A 16,896-nucleotide genomic window follows, 5' to 3' on the forward strand; every position below is an offset into this window, starting at 1 on the left:
TGGATGTATTATTGGATAAATTAAAGATGTGTACGTGGTTGTTTGTTGTTTTGTTTTTTTTCTACCTTTCATCAGAGGAGGCTAGTTTAGGCCTTGTGAAACTAGTTCAACTGCAACGCAAATAGACGGATAATCATATCAACTCAACAATATTCAATCTAAGCAAAAACGTATTTTCTGTTGTGATAAATTAACATTCTCCTTAACAAACAATGTCAAAATTCTGTTAAATCAAGTTAAGAACACGAGTGAGTAAATACTTGCTTTAAAATATGTTGACGGTGTAACTTTTAAATCATATTGCGAGTGAGTAAAATCTGGTAAGTGTCAAATTACGAGGTTTGTCAGTCCGGCCAGACGTGAAATATACTCTGAAAGTATTATTATTCTTTGAGTACCAATTTCCGTGGTTTTTGTGGAAAGGGCAAACCACGAAATTTGGTTCTCAACATGAAGAAGATTTCCTTTGATGTGTATACTGCAAACCACGAATTTAAAAAAAAATCTACCAACTTTTGTTTCTTCCCTTATCAACGAAAATTGGCATCCACAAATTAAAGTACTTTCACAGTAACTTAAGACTTTTGTCTCATCTGTTTGATAGGTAATCAAAATGCGGTGACGACTGTAAAGCCTCAGCAGTGTTGACATTAACAAAGGCTTAACATGTGTTAAGTGTCTACACAAATGTAATTATGTGTGGTTTGATCTTTTTTTAAATAAAAGTTAAATGAAATGTGCAATGGAGTATTACTGAATAGATTTTCATTTACTTCTAATTTTCCTGTATTTATGTTCAGAAACAATTAAAATGATTTCTCAATGAAAACAACACGTTAAATTTAAGAACGAATGAGCAGTCATGAATGATTAACTCGGAAACAGAATTGAACTAACAAAAACAAATGCACGTTCATTTTTCTGTTCTCATCAGATGCACCATTTCTACTGAAATATATATATATATATTCTGTGTATTTGGAAGATGATTTGTTTTTTTTTAAGTATGAGGGATCTCTACCAAAAACTACACATTTGTATCTTTTTCGGAGTAATACGGAGTTGAAAAATCATAGGCTTTAATGCTATTGTATTCTGATAATAATCTTGAATTGAGGGTTTCCAGAAGATCCTTCGAATTGTTCAGGATCCACATTGAATAAATACAACTACAGGTTTCGTGGCAGAACTGGATATCCACTTTGACAGCTATGAGTGTAGAAGTTAAAAGTTTTAAGAGGTTTGATGGTACATTTTGCAAACCTAGTTATGTAGGATGTATTCCAAAGACTGAACTTTTGTACACATGATCATCATTTTTATCTTTTTGTGTTTGATACAAACTCGGAGAAAAGTAAAGAAGTAGTAATAAGATTATGATTTTTTCTAAGTCATAAAAACCTTGAATATCAAGAATTTTAAAAAAAAAACATAAATCAGTCGAAAAAATTTTATAGTCGGACACTATTTTAAGTGTAAGTGTTTGTAAGAATCAGGCAAAATAGGAAAAATCAGAAACATGCATGTAAACGTTCCACCGATCTGACAATAAAATATCACTCAAGAATGCTCTCTCTACTTGAAAAGACCATTTTTTGCTCTCTGCATCATTTGATTTGCTCAGATATTTTTCAATAGAATCTTAGGAAAATGAGGTTTTGTTTTACAGAGTTATCTGCCCTTGAAAGGTTTATTTCAGTGCATAAAATTGTTACTCAATCATCCAACATGATATGGAAAATCTTGTCTGTTTTCTTTGATTCTGATGGTGCAAATAATCAAATTACACTATCAAAATGATTGGTTTGTTTCATACCATGCTTCACCTACTGACTGATTCTTACAGGGACTGACACTTAATGGTGATATACATTAATTTTAGACATCTCATCCTTCTTGCATAATATAGCCGAGATTACTCCCAAAAGAATTCAAAAATACATGGAAAATGTACACGAACGTCTTGCAATCAACTTGTATCACATTTATCCAACCATTTTGTTCTAACAAAAAATAATTCATAACAATGTACTGTCTCTGACATATCTATACTATTGTATTGATGAGCACCGTTTGAATCAAATTTAAAATTATATATCGGAATTCATTACGCTTACATACATGCTGCATCCGTCCACATTTGTTAAGTTTTTAATGTTTAATTTAAAAACAAAAATAAAAACTATGATATACCAATAACATTAAGATTCTTCAGGGTTAAAATTAAAGTCATCGTAAAACCTGTTAAGGGGTCATTGGATAGGCTCAGAGACAAAAGAACAAAGAAAGATTTGCATATTTGACGCCAATTGTCAGAAATGTGGATGTTAAAAACTTCATTTTGAATTCATTTCGATAGGATTTTTAACTCCTGTTTGGTCTGAAGATAGGAAGCCACACAATTTTGTAAGCCACGAACAATTCATCGGACAGTTGATCATACCTAACTTCTACGGAAGAATTGTTAACAACAAATCCTTCCTTTGGATTTTCGAAATGAAAGTTCAATTTATAGGACAGAGGTATAGTAATAAGATATCGATATTGAGACGCCTTCACGGTGTATCAGTACATGAAATGTACGGCACCGTGTCTGTATAGCTTAAACAATAGAATTACTTAGTCCAATATGTAATATAATAAATCAACATGCAATTGTAATTGCTACTTTATAATAAATCTTGTAGTCTATTCTAAAAGCTTATTCAACGAAGACGATAGTACGAACAAAGGTATGCTTATTCATCTTCGTCTTTACAAGCAGTATTTGTCAACACGAAACCCATGACAAATATAAGACGATAATAGCTAATGAGACTCCCTCTCGTTTCCTATATCAATAATCAAGTCAACAATCCCTTCAAACAGGAAGTATCTCTTTTAATAAATTTATTTCGTTCGTGCCTTCAAATCTTTCGCTTTTATAAATTAATAAATATGGCACCTTTTGTTCACGAGGGGCAATTCGTACTAGTATAATGTTCCCCTAAATGCTTTTGGAGAAGATGTGTGTATACAATTAGGAATGATTAGATATACGAAATCATGTACCAGCAACAAACAATTAACAAGTCTAAATGATTAAGAAGCCTGATATTTTATTTTATACTTCTGAATACGTATTTAATTATTTACGATGAAAAGTGTTTTTGCAAAGAACAATCTCCACGAATCTATTTATTTTCATTTTGCATTGTTCGCTACTTAATGTTTTTTTTTTTTATTATTATAATTATATATATATAACTATAATTAAAATATTTATCCAATTAACGCTTTGGGGTAAAAAGAAGAACATACTACTTCTATTCAATTTGCATGATTTTAGTATGTATTTGAAAATGATGTTGATTAAAAAACATCTTCCATACTCGTAAAATATATATCATTGATTATGAAAATATAATTACACAAATACTGTATACTTAATTGACAAATAGGTCATATATTGTAATTAAAGGAATGGTACGTTTATGCAATTGTAAGTTCTAAAATTCAAAACGATAAACAAATTTGTATTTGTATCACGAAGTCACGTAAAATCATGTCATTTTATTCAATCTTAATCTATTATACATGTACTAATTAGAACCAATGCTGTTATCGTGATATCTGAACACAGAGATAGGTGAAAATAATGGAATGGTGAAGTACATTATGTTACATTAATTTTACAAATTTCAGTTCATCTATAGGCTTAATAGCATGATAGATAACTTGAATACGATTGTAGGTAAATTATTAATAATAAAAACATTACTCTGTAGGTAATATACAGCAGATGAATCAAGTTATGTTGATATTAAAGTAGCAGTCTTTATAAAAAAAAATCTCAGACAGGAACTGATAAATGTTTGTCAAGAACCAACTAAGTTGACTTGTATTTCTGATTCTGCATGTTTGTGGAATTGACACATTTCAATTGTTATCGTTCTTGATTTTGTTGAATTAAGAGTGATATAAATTCATGATTACCTTAAAATACATATCTATATACAGAAAGGACAAAATTTATCTAAAAATATGGCGTAGATAGAAAAAGTAGTTGATTATTATTTAACCTTCGAAGTCATGATAGCCTGATTTCAGGATTTGACAGGAAATTAACAGAAACCCGTTATACAGATAGAGGCCTTGGGGACGAAACGACTTCCACCTATTCTAAAACTTTAAATGGGTACAAAGTCTGACTCGCTTGACTGGAGTCCGGCATTCGAATGCAAGGTGCAAAGTGGACCACTTTTGGTAAGCAGAAATGCCGCTGTGGGATAAATGAGCTTTATTTGTTTTTCATCTTGAAACACTGAAAATTCCAATAGAATCATTATAAAATCCATATAAAATATTATAAAAATTGCCTTTGTTAAGGCTCATTTATCTCAAAATTTCCGATTACAAGTTGTGATTGTGAACGCAGTATTAGTACATTACGTCTCTTAAAACGTATTTGAGAAGCATGGGGAGTCAAGAGAGACTTTCCGCCCTCGCACTGATGTACATCCACTCTGACATCGAAATTAAAGCCTCAGACACTGTGTGTATCTTCACAAGAAAACAACCCCGGAAGATGCTGCTACCGAGTTACTTTGATGAAGATATGTAACTTTCATGAAACTTATCAATAAATGTTTAATAAACTGCTCTCTATTAAAGCCCTATTTGTTTTTTAATTTGTGGGTATATGAGTGTTTGGTAATCATTTTAGTCCATTTTCGTTGCAAAGTTGTGATTCCACGGCAATGCTATCCCGTGGTCTGCCCCTAAAATATATATCATTTATTTAAGAAATGTTTTTAATTGCTGGTTAGATTATGGGATATAAACGTCTTTGGTTCGGTTTACGCTAATTTGCGGTTTATGTTGCAGCGTAAACCGACCAAAAGCCATTCATATCCCATAATCTAACCAACAATTAAAAATAATTCTTATATTTTAATTAATAAACAACCGAAAACAAAAAATAAAATCACAATAAATTGTATTCATAATACGAAATAAACAATTTTTATTACGCGGTTCAATACTGTCAACTGTCAGTCAATTGTGTCATTTTAAAATTTTGCAATTTACATGCATGCTTTCAGTATTTTCATATACCCCATTAAATAGTTACCTTCTTAGAGGGCGTGGCTAAAATACCAAATTAGATTATACGTAATGGACGATGTTGCTCGATAACACTGTACTATTCAGACCAATTTCAACAAAAAAAATGAAATATTCTGGTTTGAACAATGAAAAATAAGGCATACAAGAAAACATTTTGTTAAACATGGATATTGTGTATATTAGAATAATCAAGGGAACAAAGGTTATATTGGTAATCAAAAGAATTAAATACAGGGACAAAAACCAGACATGTAAAACAGACATACACAACAAAGAACATGAAGTAACTAAAATCATACATATAAAGTAACAAAAGCAAACTAGTAACTTGGACTCCACTAAACACTATGTGCAAGGACCAGGAGCACCGGCAGGGGAAGCGTCCTCTTCTTTTCTAGAAACACCCACCGAGTTACTCATAAAAAGTCGAGTCCGGGGTAGACAAACGAGGAAAGGAAAACTATGACACGTTGAATAAATCAGTTTTCATGGTGGAGATGGATACACCATAGCGATCCACGAGTTCATAATGTTAGACCAAGTGCATTTTGTTAACAATTGTAGTACATAGAATATTATTACATGCATTAATACAACAGTACATTACTGCGATTTGCGTTGTACAATAAAAATTAATTATACATATAATTTAACGGCAATTAAACTCTCGCAGTGCGTAAGATAAACTGCCACAATACGGTAACGTACTAAAAAGTATAGTACTCAACCTACATGTACTTCGTATGATTACGCATATTCATAATCATGTTTAAAAATATTTCAAATAAATCGGTAAACATGTTGTACTCTCGGCGAGCTATGGCATAATGCATGAGATATGATATGAAAACTCAATACGCACATACTATAATTGAGTGATGGAGTTGACGTCTTTCAGAATAACCTACAATAAATACTTTATAGTAATATAACAATCCTTACATTGTAGACACTATTTCACGATTTATATGAGATTATGCCTTGATTAAAATCGTGAGGATGTATTGGGATAGAGTGTTGATCTTCTCAATTCATCTGCATTTACTAATAAACAAAACAATTTCTAATACTTGTATTTTAATGGTATTGTCATTCTTATATATGTTCTAAGCTAGCTATCAGGAACTGCGGGCGTTCTTCAATTGGATATCTAGTTCTGTTTTTTAAAATTGTGTTGTATATTGAGGTATTTTATGGAGGAGAATTGGATATATTACTGTGTGAGTTTTATGATGTGTTTATTCTTTGTTTTAGCTCTTTTTTTTTACTTTACATTAAAGACGGATGTTTAAGGTCTTATAAAACCCTAGAGCAGACTTGTGCCTGTCCGCATTCAGGAGAGGTTAATGTGTTTCCTTTTCGTTATTTGACATTTAAGTTTATTTCCAAGAAGTTTCATCGTTCTGTTACCGTGGATTGTATCACTTTTGTTGTCGGGGCTTTTCTGAGATAACTTAAAGGTGTGTTAATACCTATTGAAGACAATTGGTTGATTTCTATATGTATTTAATATTTGTGTAGTGGTTATGCGATGTTGCATTGTTGCGTTTCAACATATCTGTTTCTTTTTCTATGTAAAATAGTATTATAACATAACAGTAATTTGCTTCTTTTTTTTTATTTAAAAAAAACGAAGAAAACAATCCTGCCATATATCCTTTATGATCCGTTATGTTGTCTCTAGTAGCAGTTCCTCTTGAATAATATAACGTGTACATTATTTACATTCATATTTGTTATTGTGTGTTAGTTACATCAGATAAAATTAGACATTGAACACGTTAGATAGTTTAACAAATGGCTTATCGGATTACATTAGTCTTCAAGGGATTCTTATTGAATGTCACGATCTTTGCCAGAAGATCTTAAAGAAATGTAAGTCGGAAAAGTCGATGAACCATATGAAAATATTGGAAATCAAAGAGGGTAAATCCGTGGGAAAGACGATTTCGAGCACATATACACTGACAATAACCCTCAATTATAAAGACAAAAATCAATACATTCATAGACGAACAGAACAAACCACACTCCGAAAATAATGGACTGTACTCGGGTACTGAGGATGAGCAGTAGTAACTTCTTGCATGACATCTGTCGCACTCCGTTTACATCTACGTGGCACTCCGAAGACATCTGCTGCACTACATCTGATACAAATCATGACAGGTAATGAGATAGAAAAATCTATCTGTTATCATGTTTTGCTTTTATTAACAACGCTTGTATTTTGGATAAATTTTCCCTAATCATTTGACAACTCAGAGGCGTAGCTACCATTGACGTAGCGACGCACCTGCGTGCACAAATTTTTCCTATGAGTGGAGGTGGTGGTCTTATTTTTTTTATAGCCAAGGAAAAAACTGAAGTATGAATGTTCATATGGCGGGTCTTTTGTATATTGAATCTATGGTCATTTGAAACGAGATGCTAGCGTTTGAAATATTTCAGGATTTTCTGTAATTCTCTTGTTTTGATTTTAAACGTTACAAAGATATACTTCCGCAAAAATTTAAAAATGAAGAAAGCAGCAGAGTCTTGTCAAAAGATATATTTCTTTTTTCCGTAACCTAATAGCTATTCTAGATAATATAAGTAGTGTCAATGTCCATTCAGATGATCTGGCTACGGAGCCAGAAGTGGCATCCACTGAAATTTCAGACAAATTAAGGCCAAGCCCATCAAGTCAGAGTGATAGTTGTTCATCAAGCCAGTCCTCTATCAAAAGCCTGAAAAGAAATGGCCCCTCTCACCCTGATATTGGTGATATATCGAGAGAAGATATGACCGGGGACAACAATATCAAAATGCTTATCATAAAGACAAGTGGGAAAAGTGTAGACAATTTCCGTTTTCCTTCTAGGTGTGTACCGTTTTCTATCAATGATCTAAAATAAATGACCGGCCATTACCAGATTGTCATAAAATATGGATTCAAAGTCGGTAATTTTTATCATAACTATAGTAAAAAAATACTAAGGAATAATCCAGATTCACAACCCATAGGGCAAAGACAAATTCTAGGCAAGACCAAATAAAATAGAGCCATCAAGGATATGCCGGAAGTTATCAAAATTAAGTCACACGAGACTGAAGTCTCATCAGCTACGTTTATCAAAAGTATAGTCCAATCAGTTAAAAATAGTCGCAATCGAGGAGAAGTAAAACTTAAACAAAAATACGCTGAGTTGGGGAAAATCAAATTTCATATCTGAAACATATTAAAAATAGGAATCAACTCTAAGTTGTCCATCATCGACCATATAAATTATATTTACTTTCAGAGATATTGGTGGTATTAAGAGAAAACTGTCTCCCTTGTGGTTAAAGAAGCATCCCTGGTTAAGGTATTCCGACTCTCAAGATGCCTTGTATTGCTATTGCGGTGTGTTGTTTGGGAATGAAGGTGCTCGCGATACATCGTTAGTTACTTTGCCTGTCTCAGATTGGTCGAACATTCATAGCTATATCAAAAGACACGAGCGTCTTGACTCATATTCTCATAATGAACGATCTGCCCAGCACTTTGTAGACGCGAGAGACTCAAAGAAGGAACCGGTCACATCTTTACGTTCATCAAAACGAAAAGACGACATTTCGTCGAGAGATAATTGTAGTTCTCATATTATGTGGACGCCAAAACATACCAATAAGGGGGCACACACCAGACAAAAGTAGTTTTATGGAAATATTGCAGGACACAGCAAATCGTGACGAGATTTTAAAGCACAATTTAAAACTCCCACTAGCTAAGGTGAAATACACCTCTCCAGACATTCAAAACGAGATCATCAATATTTGGTGGGATATGGTAAGAACGAAAATTGTCGAATCGTGTAATCAGGCCGGGTACTTGGCTCTAATAGGCGATGAGGCCACCGACGTGTCTACCCACGAGCAGGTTTCTGTATTTGACAGATTTGCCACGCTAAAAGTATGGTATCGAGGTACAGAACACGAGAGCACAGGGTTATGAAGGGGCGGCCAACATGTCAGGTGTGCACAGGGGTGTTCAGGCAAGAATCAAAGAAATTGTCCATACAGCCAACAACGTCCATTGCAAAGTCCATGTTCTAATCTAGCTATTGTTCATGCATCCCAGGACGCATCAGTCAGGACGATGATGGCTACTATACAGGAAACTGCGTTTTCCTTTTATTTTTCGACCAAGAAACTGAAACCGAAATGTAAAAGATAAACTTGATGGTAAAACAAAGCTTCAAACCCTGTATGATACATGATGGCTCAGTCGGACTGAAGCTTTATCTACATTCTAGTCTGCCTTTACCATAAACTACTCCCTAGAGTATCTTCAGAGTAAAGGTGATGGCAAATTTTGTGTCCAGCTTTCGGCAATCCTCAGGTTTGACTTTATCTAGTAATTGTTGAGCATATGTTGCAAGATGTTTTTTTCCTCACAGCAACACTTCAAAGTGTAACATGCGATCTTGTGGAGGCCGTGAACAACTGCCAAACTGTGATTAGAGTTTTCGAAAATGAAAGGAATGATCCAACTGTGTAAAATACCCTGTACGATGAAGCTGTTAATCTAGCTGAACAGTTCGATATACCACCGTCAAAGCCTCGCACAACGGGGCGTCAGTGGAATCGAGCAAATCCAGCAATCTCTGACATTCGCGACTACTGGCGGGATACGATTACGCATTCTTAGGCCATCTACTAAGTGAATTGAGAGATCGATTGGTTAACTCTGAAGACAGATTTCTTGCCCAGAAACTGATCCCCAAAAATCTGAAGGATTCAAGTAATTATGACCAAATGCGCATATATAGTGCCTTTGAAATCAACCTTCAATCTGAAAACCATTATGGTCGCAAAATCCAGAGATGGGTTGCTCGATGGGAAATATTTCCCTCGGAGAAACCAAGTCAGTTCTGTCAGACATTAGAAATGTCAAACAAAGATCTATATTCCAATGTGCACGCGATCTTGAAAATCTCCTGACCATGCCTCCTACTACGGCCACAGCTGAAAGATCTTCTAGTGTGCTGAAGCGGGTCAAGACTTATTTGAGGCCAACAATGGGACAAGAAAGACTCTCTTCTCTTTCATTGCTTCATATCCACTCCGATTTTGACATCGACGTGAAAGAAGTTATTGACACATTTGATAATGCAAAACAACGAAAAATGTTGCTTTCATAAATTGAGTGAATTACTGAAATGTTGACTGACCCAGTAAGCACTTTTGCAAATATCTGATGAAAGTCGTCGGATCATTGTTAGACTGACTTTTCTTTCATTTACAAACTTTACCTTTACGTAGAATCAAAATGAGAATCAAAATGAGTATTTCTTGTGATTGACTGTAGTAAGAATGAATGAAAATCTTAAGATGAATTACTGGTATTTCCCCCAAACTGATCCATTAGGGCCTATCTAATTAATTTAATTACAAATTGTGACTTTCTCCAATAAGGAAACAATTGTTTACATTTTGATATGTTTTTGATAAAAAGTCAAGCTAAAATTAAAATTAAATTGAAAAAAAAAATCCTAAATCCATAGCACAGCACGCAGCTACGCCACTGCAACTAATGTTATTTACAAACCACAAGTTTTTATACTTATTACCCGGAAACGGCCACTTAAGCTAATAAAAATAACACAAAAAAGTGTATGTTCGCTTTTTCCATAATCTGAGTATTTATAGAGTTTTCAATGAGGACATGTTCATTCCTGCATTTTATACATATATTGAGGAGTAACGTGTCTTTAAAAGGCAATTCGTCTGATTACCACACTACAAATATCACAAACCTACCATAACCTCTAATTGCGACGATCGTTATTTCGTGCTCTTCTAATATTTTCAGGGCTGACAAAAGGGAATGATCTTTTGTTATAAAATAAAAGTTTGAAAGTGACGAATATAATAACATGAAAATAAAAATTAAATGTGAATCCTACATTTAATTAAAATTTTATATGAGTGACGTATGACTACATTAACTTGTCACATATTGTTTGTAGCTCTTTATGAGCAATGAAAAGTCATCGCGTTTGTCGTATAGTTTGGTCAATAGCTATCCCTTACCACTGATCTCTAAGTGTATGTCAAGATATGACGCTGACTTTCTGAAATCAAATGAACGGGCTAAAACGATGTTCCTTCCTTTGGATCAGATCATTTTTATATTGGAAACTGAAATAAAGTGATCGGGCGAAAACAATATTCCTTCCTTTGGATTTGACATCTAAAAAGTTAGCTACAAGAATGAAGGAATAGGTTAGCGAGTATAGAGAAACAAATTGTTCCCATTGAAATGCCTAACGTTTGTTGAAAAATGCATTCGCCATACTGGACAAATATGTTGTCGATAAAAAATCCCAGCATCTCTTTCGGTGCATTTGGAAGACAATTTTGAATCGTTTCTACAAAGTATAGAGAATCTCTACCAAGCACTACGTATCTGTATCTAGGTGTACCGTCTTTTTTTTAGTAACAACTATATATAACTTTTTTGCGTCGGGATTTTAACTGAATATTGGGAATAGAAATATAAAGAATTGAAAAATTATAGGTTTTAATGCTATTGTATTCTTGTAGTAATTTTGAATTGAGGGTTTCAAGAACTTTCGATTTTTTCCGAATATAAATTATGTGTTGAACTAAAGACACGTTTGATTTTGGAATTTCTATAGTCACAACATATTTGTAAAGGCAAGCAGAAATAAATTTTGACGTTTTCGTAACTTTTGGTTCAATGATTGCAAAGTCATATCACTGTGCAGTAAATTGGCTACTCAAAACTGCTTTGTTAACATATTTGTTAAACTAGGCAAGCAGCGGCATTATGCGTATTTTATAGCGTTTGAAAGGATACATATACGAAAGTTATAGTCGGAAATCATTGTTCTTGTAAGACAAAATAAAGATTTTAATGCTATCACGATTATTTATTATCAAGTTAGTAGCTTTAATATAGCATTGTAACCAGGCAGTGGGTGGTTCATGACATTTTTTTTTAAAATTCATCCATTTTATATCACAAATGCATCCTAGTAAGACGGTTAAAGAGAATTTAAGTATATTTTGTGCAAAATGTGGTTGCCATTCATTGTCGATTTAAAACAAAATCTACGTTCTATTTGATATACATATGACATAAACATTACATTATAGCAAAACAATTCAACAATGTAAAGTTTAAAACATGTCGAACAAGATCCAATATTTTATATCTAACAACACAGGCTTGTAATTACAGGTCTATGGTACCATGCATGGTATACCAGATAACTAGTTAACAAAAAACGAACTGATAAAAAAAACGTAATTCAGAGCTTGATGTGGTTGATTGTAAGATTAAGAATTAAGGTATCTGCAAGTGGCGTATTGCATCGAGCCGGGAAACGGTAGACGGCATGGACTGAGAAGCCTAAATATACAGTTTAATCAACTGTTTCGCGGCGCATGTTTCAACAGGTAAATTGTTTACACGACGAAAAAAACTGGACTCGTGGTTATACTAACAAATGCTTTGGTCATAAAAATTAGTTTAATAGCATAAATTTTCAATATGAAACTACACTCTAACTTAATAGATTAAGTGATAATTGTGCCCGTTTAAACCGTAAAGAAAAGGAGCTTTGTGAATATATACGCGCTTTCCTATTTGACCATCGTATTTGTCCTAGATTCTAAAATTTATTTTTCAATCTTTTGATATCAGTACTTCCGGTTTGTGCTTGAAGGTTTGTCAGGACTCAATAAGAATTCGAATTGTCAATATCTCTACTACGCTTTGTTGTATAAAAAAATAAATTTGCACGATTGTTATCGGTGTATCAAAGAATCGATTGAACCCAACTTGTAAAAATCGCAAACTTACACTTTAAATGGCAGCAAACCCCCCATACAGTCCTGTAATTATTACACAATTTCAGTCATTTTTCGCAATACATCGACATTTCTGCAACTTTTTAAAGCATCATTCGCATCTGCAACGGAAAAAGAATGTCATCCCTTCAATTATATGGATTATTTCTTTAAAAACACGCACAATTTGTTTCCGTGCATTTGTTTTGGTTTTAAAAGGAATTCTATACATTTGAACACTTTGATTAAACAAACAAGACAGTATTGGGTTTAGATCTGAGAAAATTTTAGAAAAACATTTCATCCAAACTGTCATATCCTGTGGAGGTTATCTCTGAAAACATACTACGAACTCCAGATTACCTGCTTTATGAAGCATTGTAAAATGTCACCCTATTGTTATCTATACCCTGTTTACAGACTTTAACATTTATTTATCAATAATCTTTACACCTTACAATTTTTTTCTTGTTTCTTGGTCATTTATTTCAAAATAATCAAATAACAACGGCCACGGCTCTGTCATTTCATTGTTTAAAGTAATGACCATTCAACGTACCAATCAATGAGGTACATTATGAAACTTCTATTCAGCTCACCTGGCCGATAGCCGTGTGAGCTATTGCCATCACTTGGTATCCGTCGTCGTCGTCCGCCGTCGTTAACATATTTTTTTTATGTTTAGCCACATTTTAATTCATGTGTTCAGCGTGATAAGACCTATCACTGGTTAAATTTTCGTTTTAACATGTTAAGCAATGTTGGAGTTATTGCCCTTTTTCGACGTTTTATCCCTATTCTGAATATATCTTCTATCCGATCAATTAAAATCAGACTTAGGGTGTTCTGCATAAATACGATGCGGCGATTTTTTATCCGTTGAAAAACATGGCCAATGTTACTACAAATTGAACAGAGGTCAGTTATAAGTTTCTCTCGTACATTTCCAAAATCATTAGTTTAAGCCAAATTCTTTCGAATGCCGAAATGATCCTTACTATAAGGCTACAAAAGTCTGCAATGGATCAAAGTTGTAAAAGTTTTTGTCCTGAAAATGTGAAAAAAAGGATGTTTACAGTAATCAGCATATATCTTGAAGACTTTGATCGATAGATAAAATACATGAACGCTACTGAATAATTCTTACAATGATCGTGAAAGAGGCAGTTACAATTTTTCCGAGTCGTGAACCGTGTACTAGATATAACTTACAACTACAAAGAATATATGTTCATTTAGTTTAAGCATGTTTTAAGACTTGAAACGTCTTCTCTCCAACATAACATTAATTACTTTCATTACATGATTCTGAGATACAAATGTACCTTTAACAGTCCAAATATTAGACATTGAGATAAACATGTAGTGAATAAAAGAAAAAAACAAGAGGCTCCCATGAGCCTAAATCGCTCACCTGCTGAATTTTGTTGCATTTCAAGGGAAATAACTCTCACATTGTCCGCTAATTTTTACATCAAAGATGATAAGGAAAATTTCATTAATTGAAAGTTTCATTTTATCTATCATAGTTTTCAAGATATTGACTGAAAACTGCTAAAAACTGCTAGTGAACAAAAGAAAAAAAACAAGAACAAAAATAAATGATTAAACACAAACCATCAAAATTGTTGCAATGATACTAATTTTAAAATAAAAGATAATAATGAATAAATTTGATTTCCCAATCTCGTTATAACATACAAAAAAAATTATTCTTTAAATAGGAGTACAATTTTGTCTACTTTTATAAATCGGCTATTTGGTCGTTAGCAATAACTACAAAGTATGAAACTGAACAACAGTATTGTTTATAAATATATAGAATAGGTATCCTACGAAATTTGACCGTTTGATAATCTTTCATGATATTGAAAGTATAATAAATCATATTTATTAACGTTTTAATACATTTTATATAATAACACACACCTACCAATCAAATATTCCTTATATCGATTAACAGACTTTAGAGTTTATTCAAATTTGGTATCAGTGTGAATTTAACAGAAATTATCAAAGTCGTTAAAACGATAATAATTAATAAAAGGATTCATTTTCAATCTATGCCAACATTATAAAAATAAGGAATGAAAAGTTTGAGAATTTTGTTGGAATTTCTTGAATGTTGAATAAACAATGCCAAATTAAATGAATTAGTTAAACAAACAAACCGAAATTTCATGTTTATCAATAATATCAAAGTTAAAGTAAAACAGGTATTTGTTTAAATTCAACATAACTATGTAGTAAAAGGAGTGTCGTTTCTCGTTGAATTATAACTATCAACATGTAATAATTATCATGTTTACAGTATGAAATTCAGGACAAATGCAACAATATGTAAGTCTTTTTTTAGAATTTACATTATTTTGCAGCACTTGAAGTAAAGGAGTGAAGTTAAGATTAGCCAATTTTACCTCTATTCTTTTCATTCTGAAAGCCTTGTCAGTGCTGGTAAAAGGGCATAATTTCAATAATATCACATTTCTGAAAGATTGTTTGCCCAAGTATTGTGAATATATGTAATGAACATGATTACATCTGAAAAAAAGAGAACAATTACATATATCCATATATTAAATAATTGGGTGATAAGAAATACAAATATAGCAATCGATTATAAATATTGTAAATTTATGTATGTTGTGTACACATCAGCAATATTCGAACCAAATGCATAGGGAAAAAACCTTTTTTCTCGAGGGGAGAGGATTCCTGTGATTTTATGTTGACTTTTGTTCAAAAGCCGCCGAAAATCTTCATTTTTAAGTTCAGGGAATTTTTTGAATACTAGTTTTTTTTCTAAATAATCCCAGTCCCACAAAACACACACCCCTCCTTTTGGTATAAAAATGATCCAAACCTTGTAAACATTGCTATTTCAAAAGTATTTTCCATTTTTAAATGGTAATTGACACATTCAACTAATGGGGAAAGAGAAAGGCATGCATGCATTAGAAACAACAAATGCATGCCTTTCATTTTCACCATGTGTGAAATGTGTCAATTGCCATTTATAAATACTGAATGCTATTTTAACTGACCTGAGGAAATGCCATTGCTGAGTCACGCATAAACCTGAATCAAGGGCCATTGGTACCTTACTGAAACAGTCATGCCAATAACTAGTATTCAAAAACAAAAACAAGCAAAATATTTTAGAAGTAATAGTACGTTTATGCCGCAGATCATGGTAATTTTTATGCCTTTGTTTGTATGTTTTATTGTTTTTTTTGTTTTGTTTTGTTTTGTTTTGTTTTTTGTTTTTGTTTTTGTTTTTGTTTTGTTTTGTTTTGTCTTTATTTTTTGTTTTATTTTTGTCAGAGTAGGTTTATTAAGAGCAAGAAATGTGAAAACCTAGGAGTATCATCATTTAGGAACACAGACGAGTAAAACTCCCTGACAAAAAAACAAAGGCAAACATCCTTAACAACCAGGAGATAATAAAAAGCGATCTTTTCCTTCGATAGTCATTGTCAATATCACTGCGAATGGTGTATATAAGCTTCTTTCTGGTTTCAAAATCTACAAAAAACGTGGACCAGACAAGATCTCAACCCGCTTATTCAAGACGCTTGCTGCAGTGTGTCATCAGCAAATTGTGAAAGAGTAATCAAGGGAACCAAGGTTATAGCGGTAATCAAAAGAATGTATGTAATCCAGGGACATACCAGACATGGACTCCACTAAAAACTGGAAGCATGGACCAGGTGCACCGGTAGGGTAAGCGTCCTCTGCTTTTCTAGAAACACCCGCCGAGTTGCTCATAAAAAGTCAAGTCCGGGGTAGACAAATGAGGAAAGGAAAACTATGACCCGTTGAATACATCAGTTTTCATGGTGCTGATGGATACACCATAACGATCCACGAGTTCATGATGACGACCATAAAACTTCTGTAGTGATGACTTCAGTCTTATAGCAACATAACCCTGTTCCAGAAGCC

Source organism: Perna viridis, chromosome 14 (genome assembly GCF_037379345.1).
Source record: "Perna viridis isolate PV_CMFRI_1.1 ecotype Kerala chromosome 14, ASM3737934v1, whole genome shotgun sequence".
Taxonomy (NCBI): domain Eukaryota; kingdom Metazoa; phylum Mollusca; class Bivalvia; order Mytilida; family Mytilidae; genus Perna; species Perna viridis.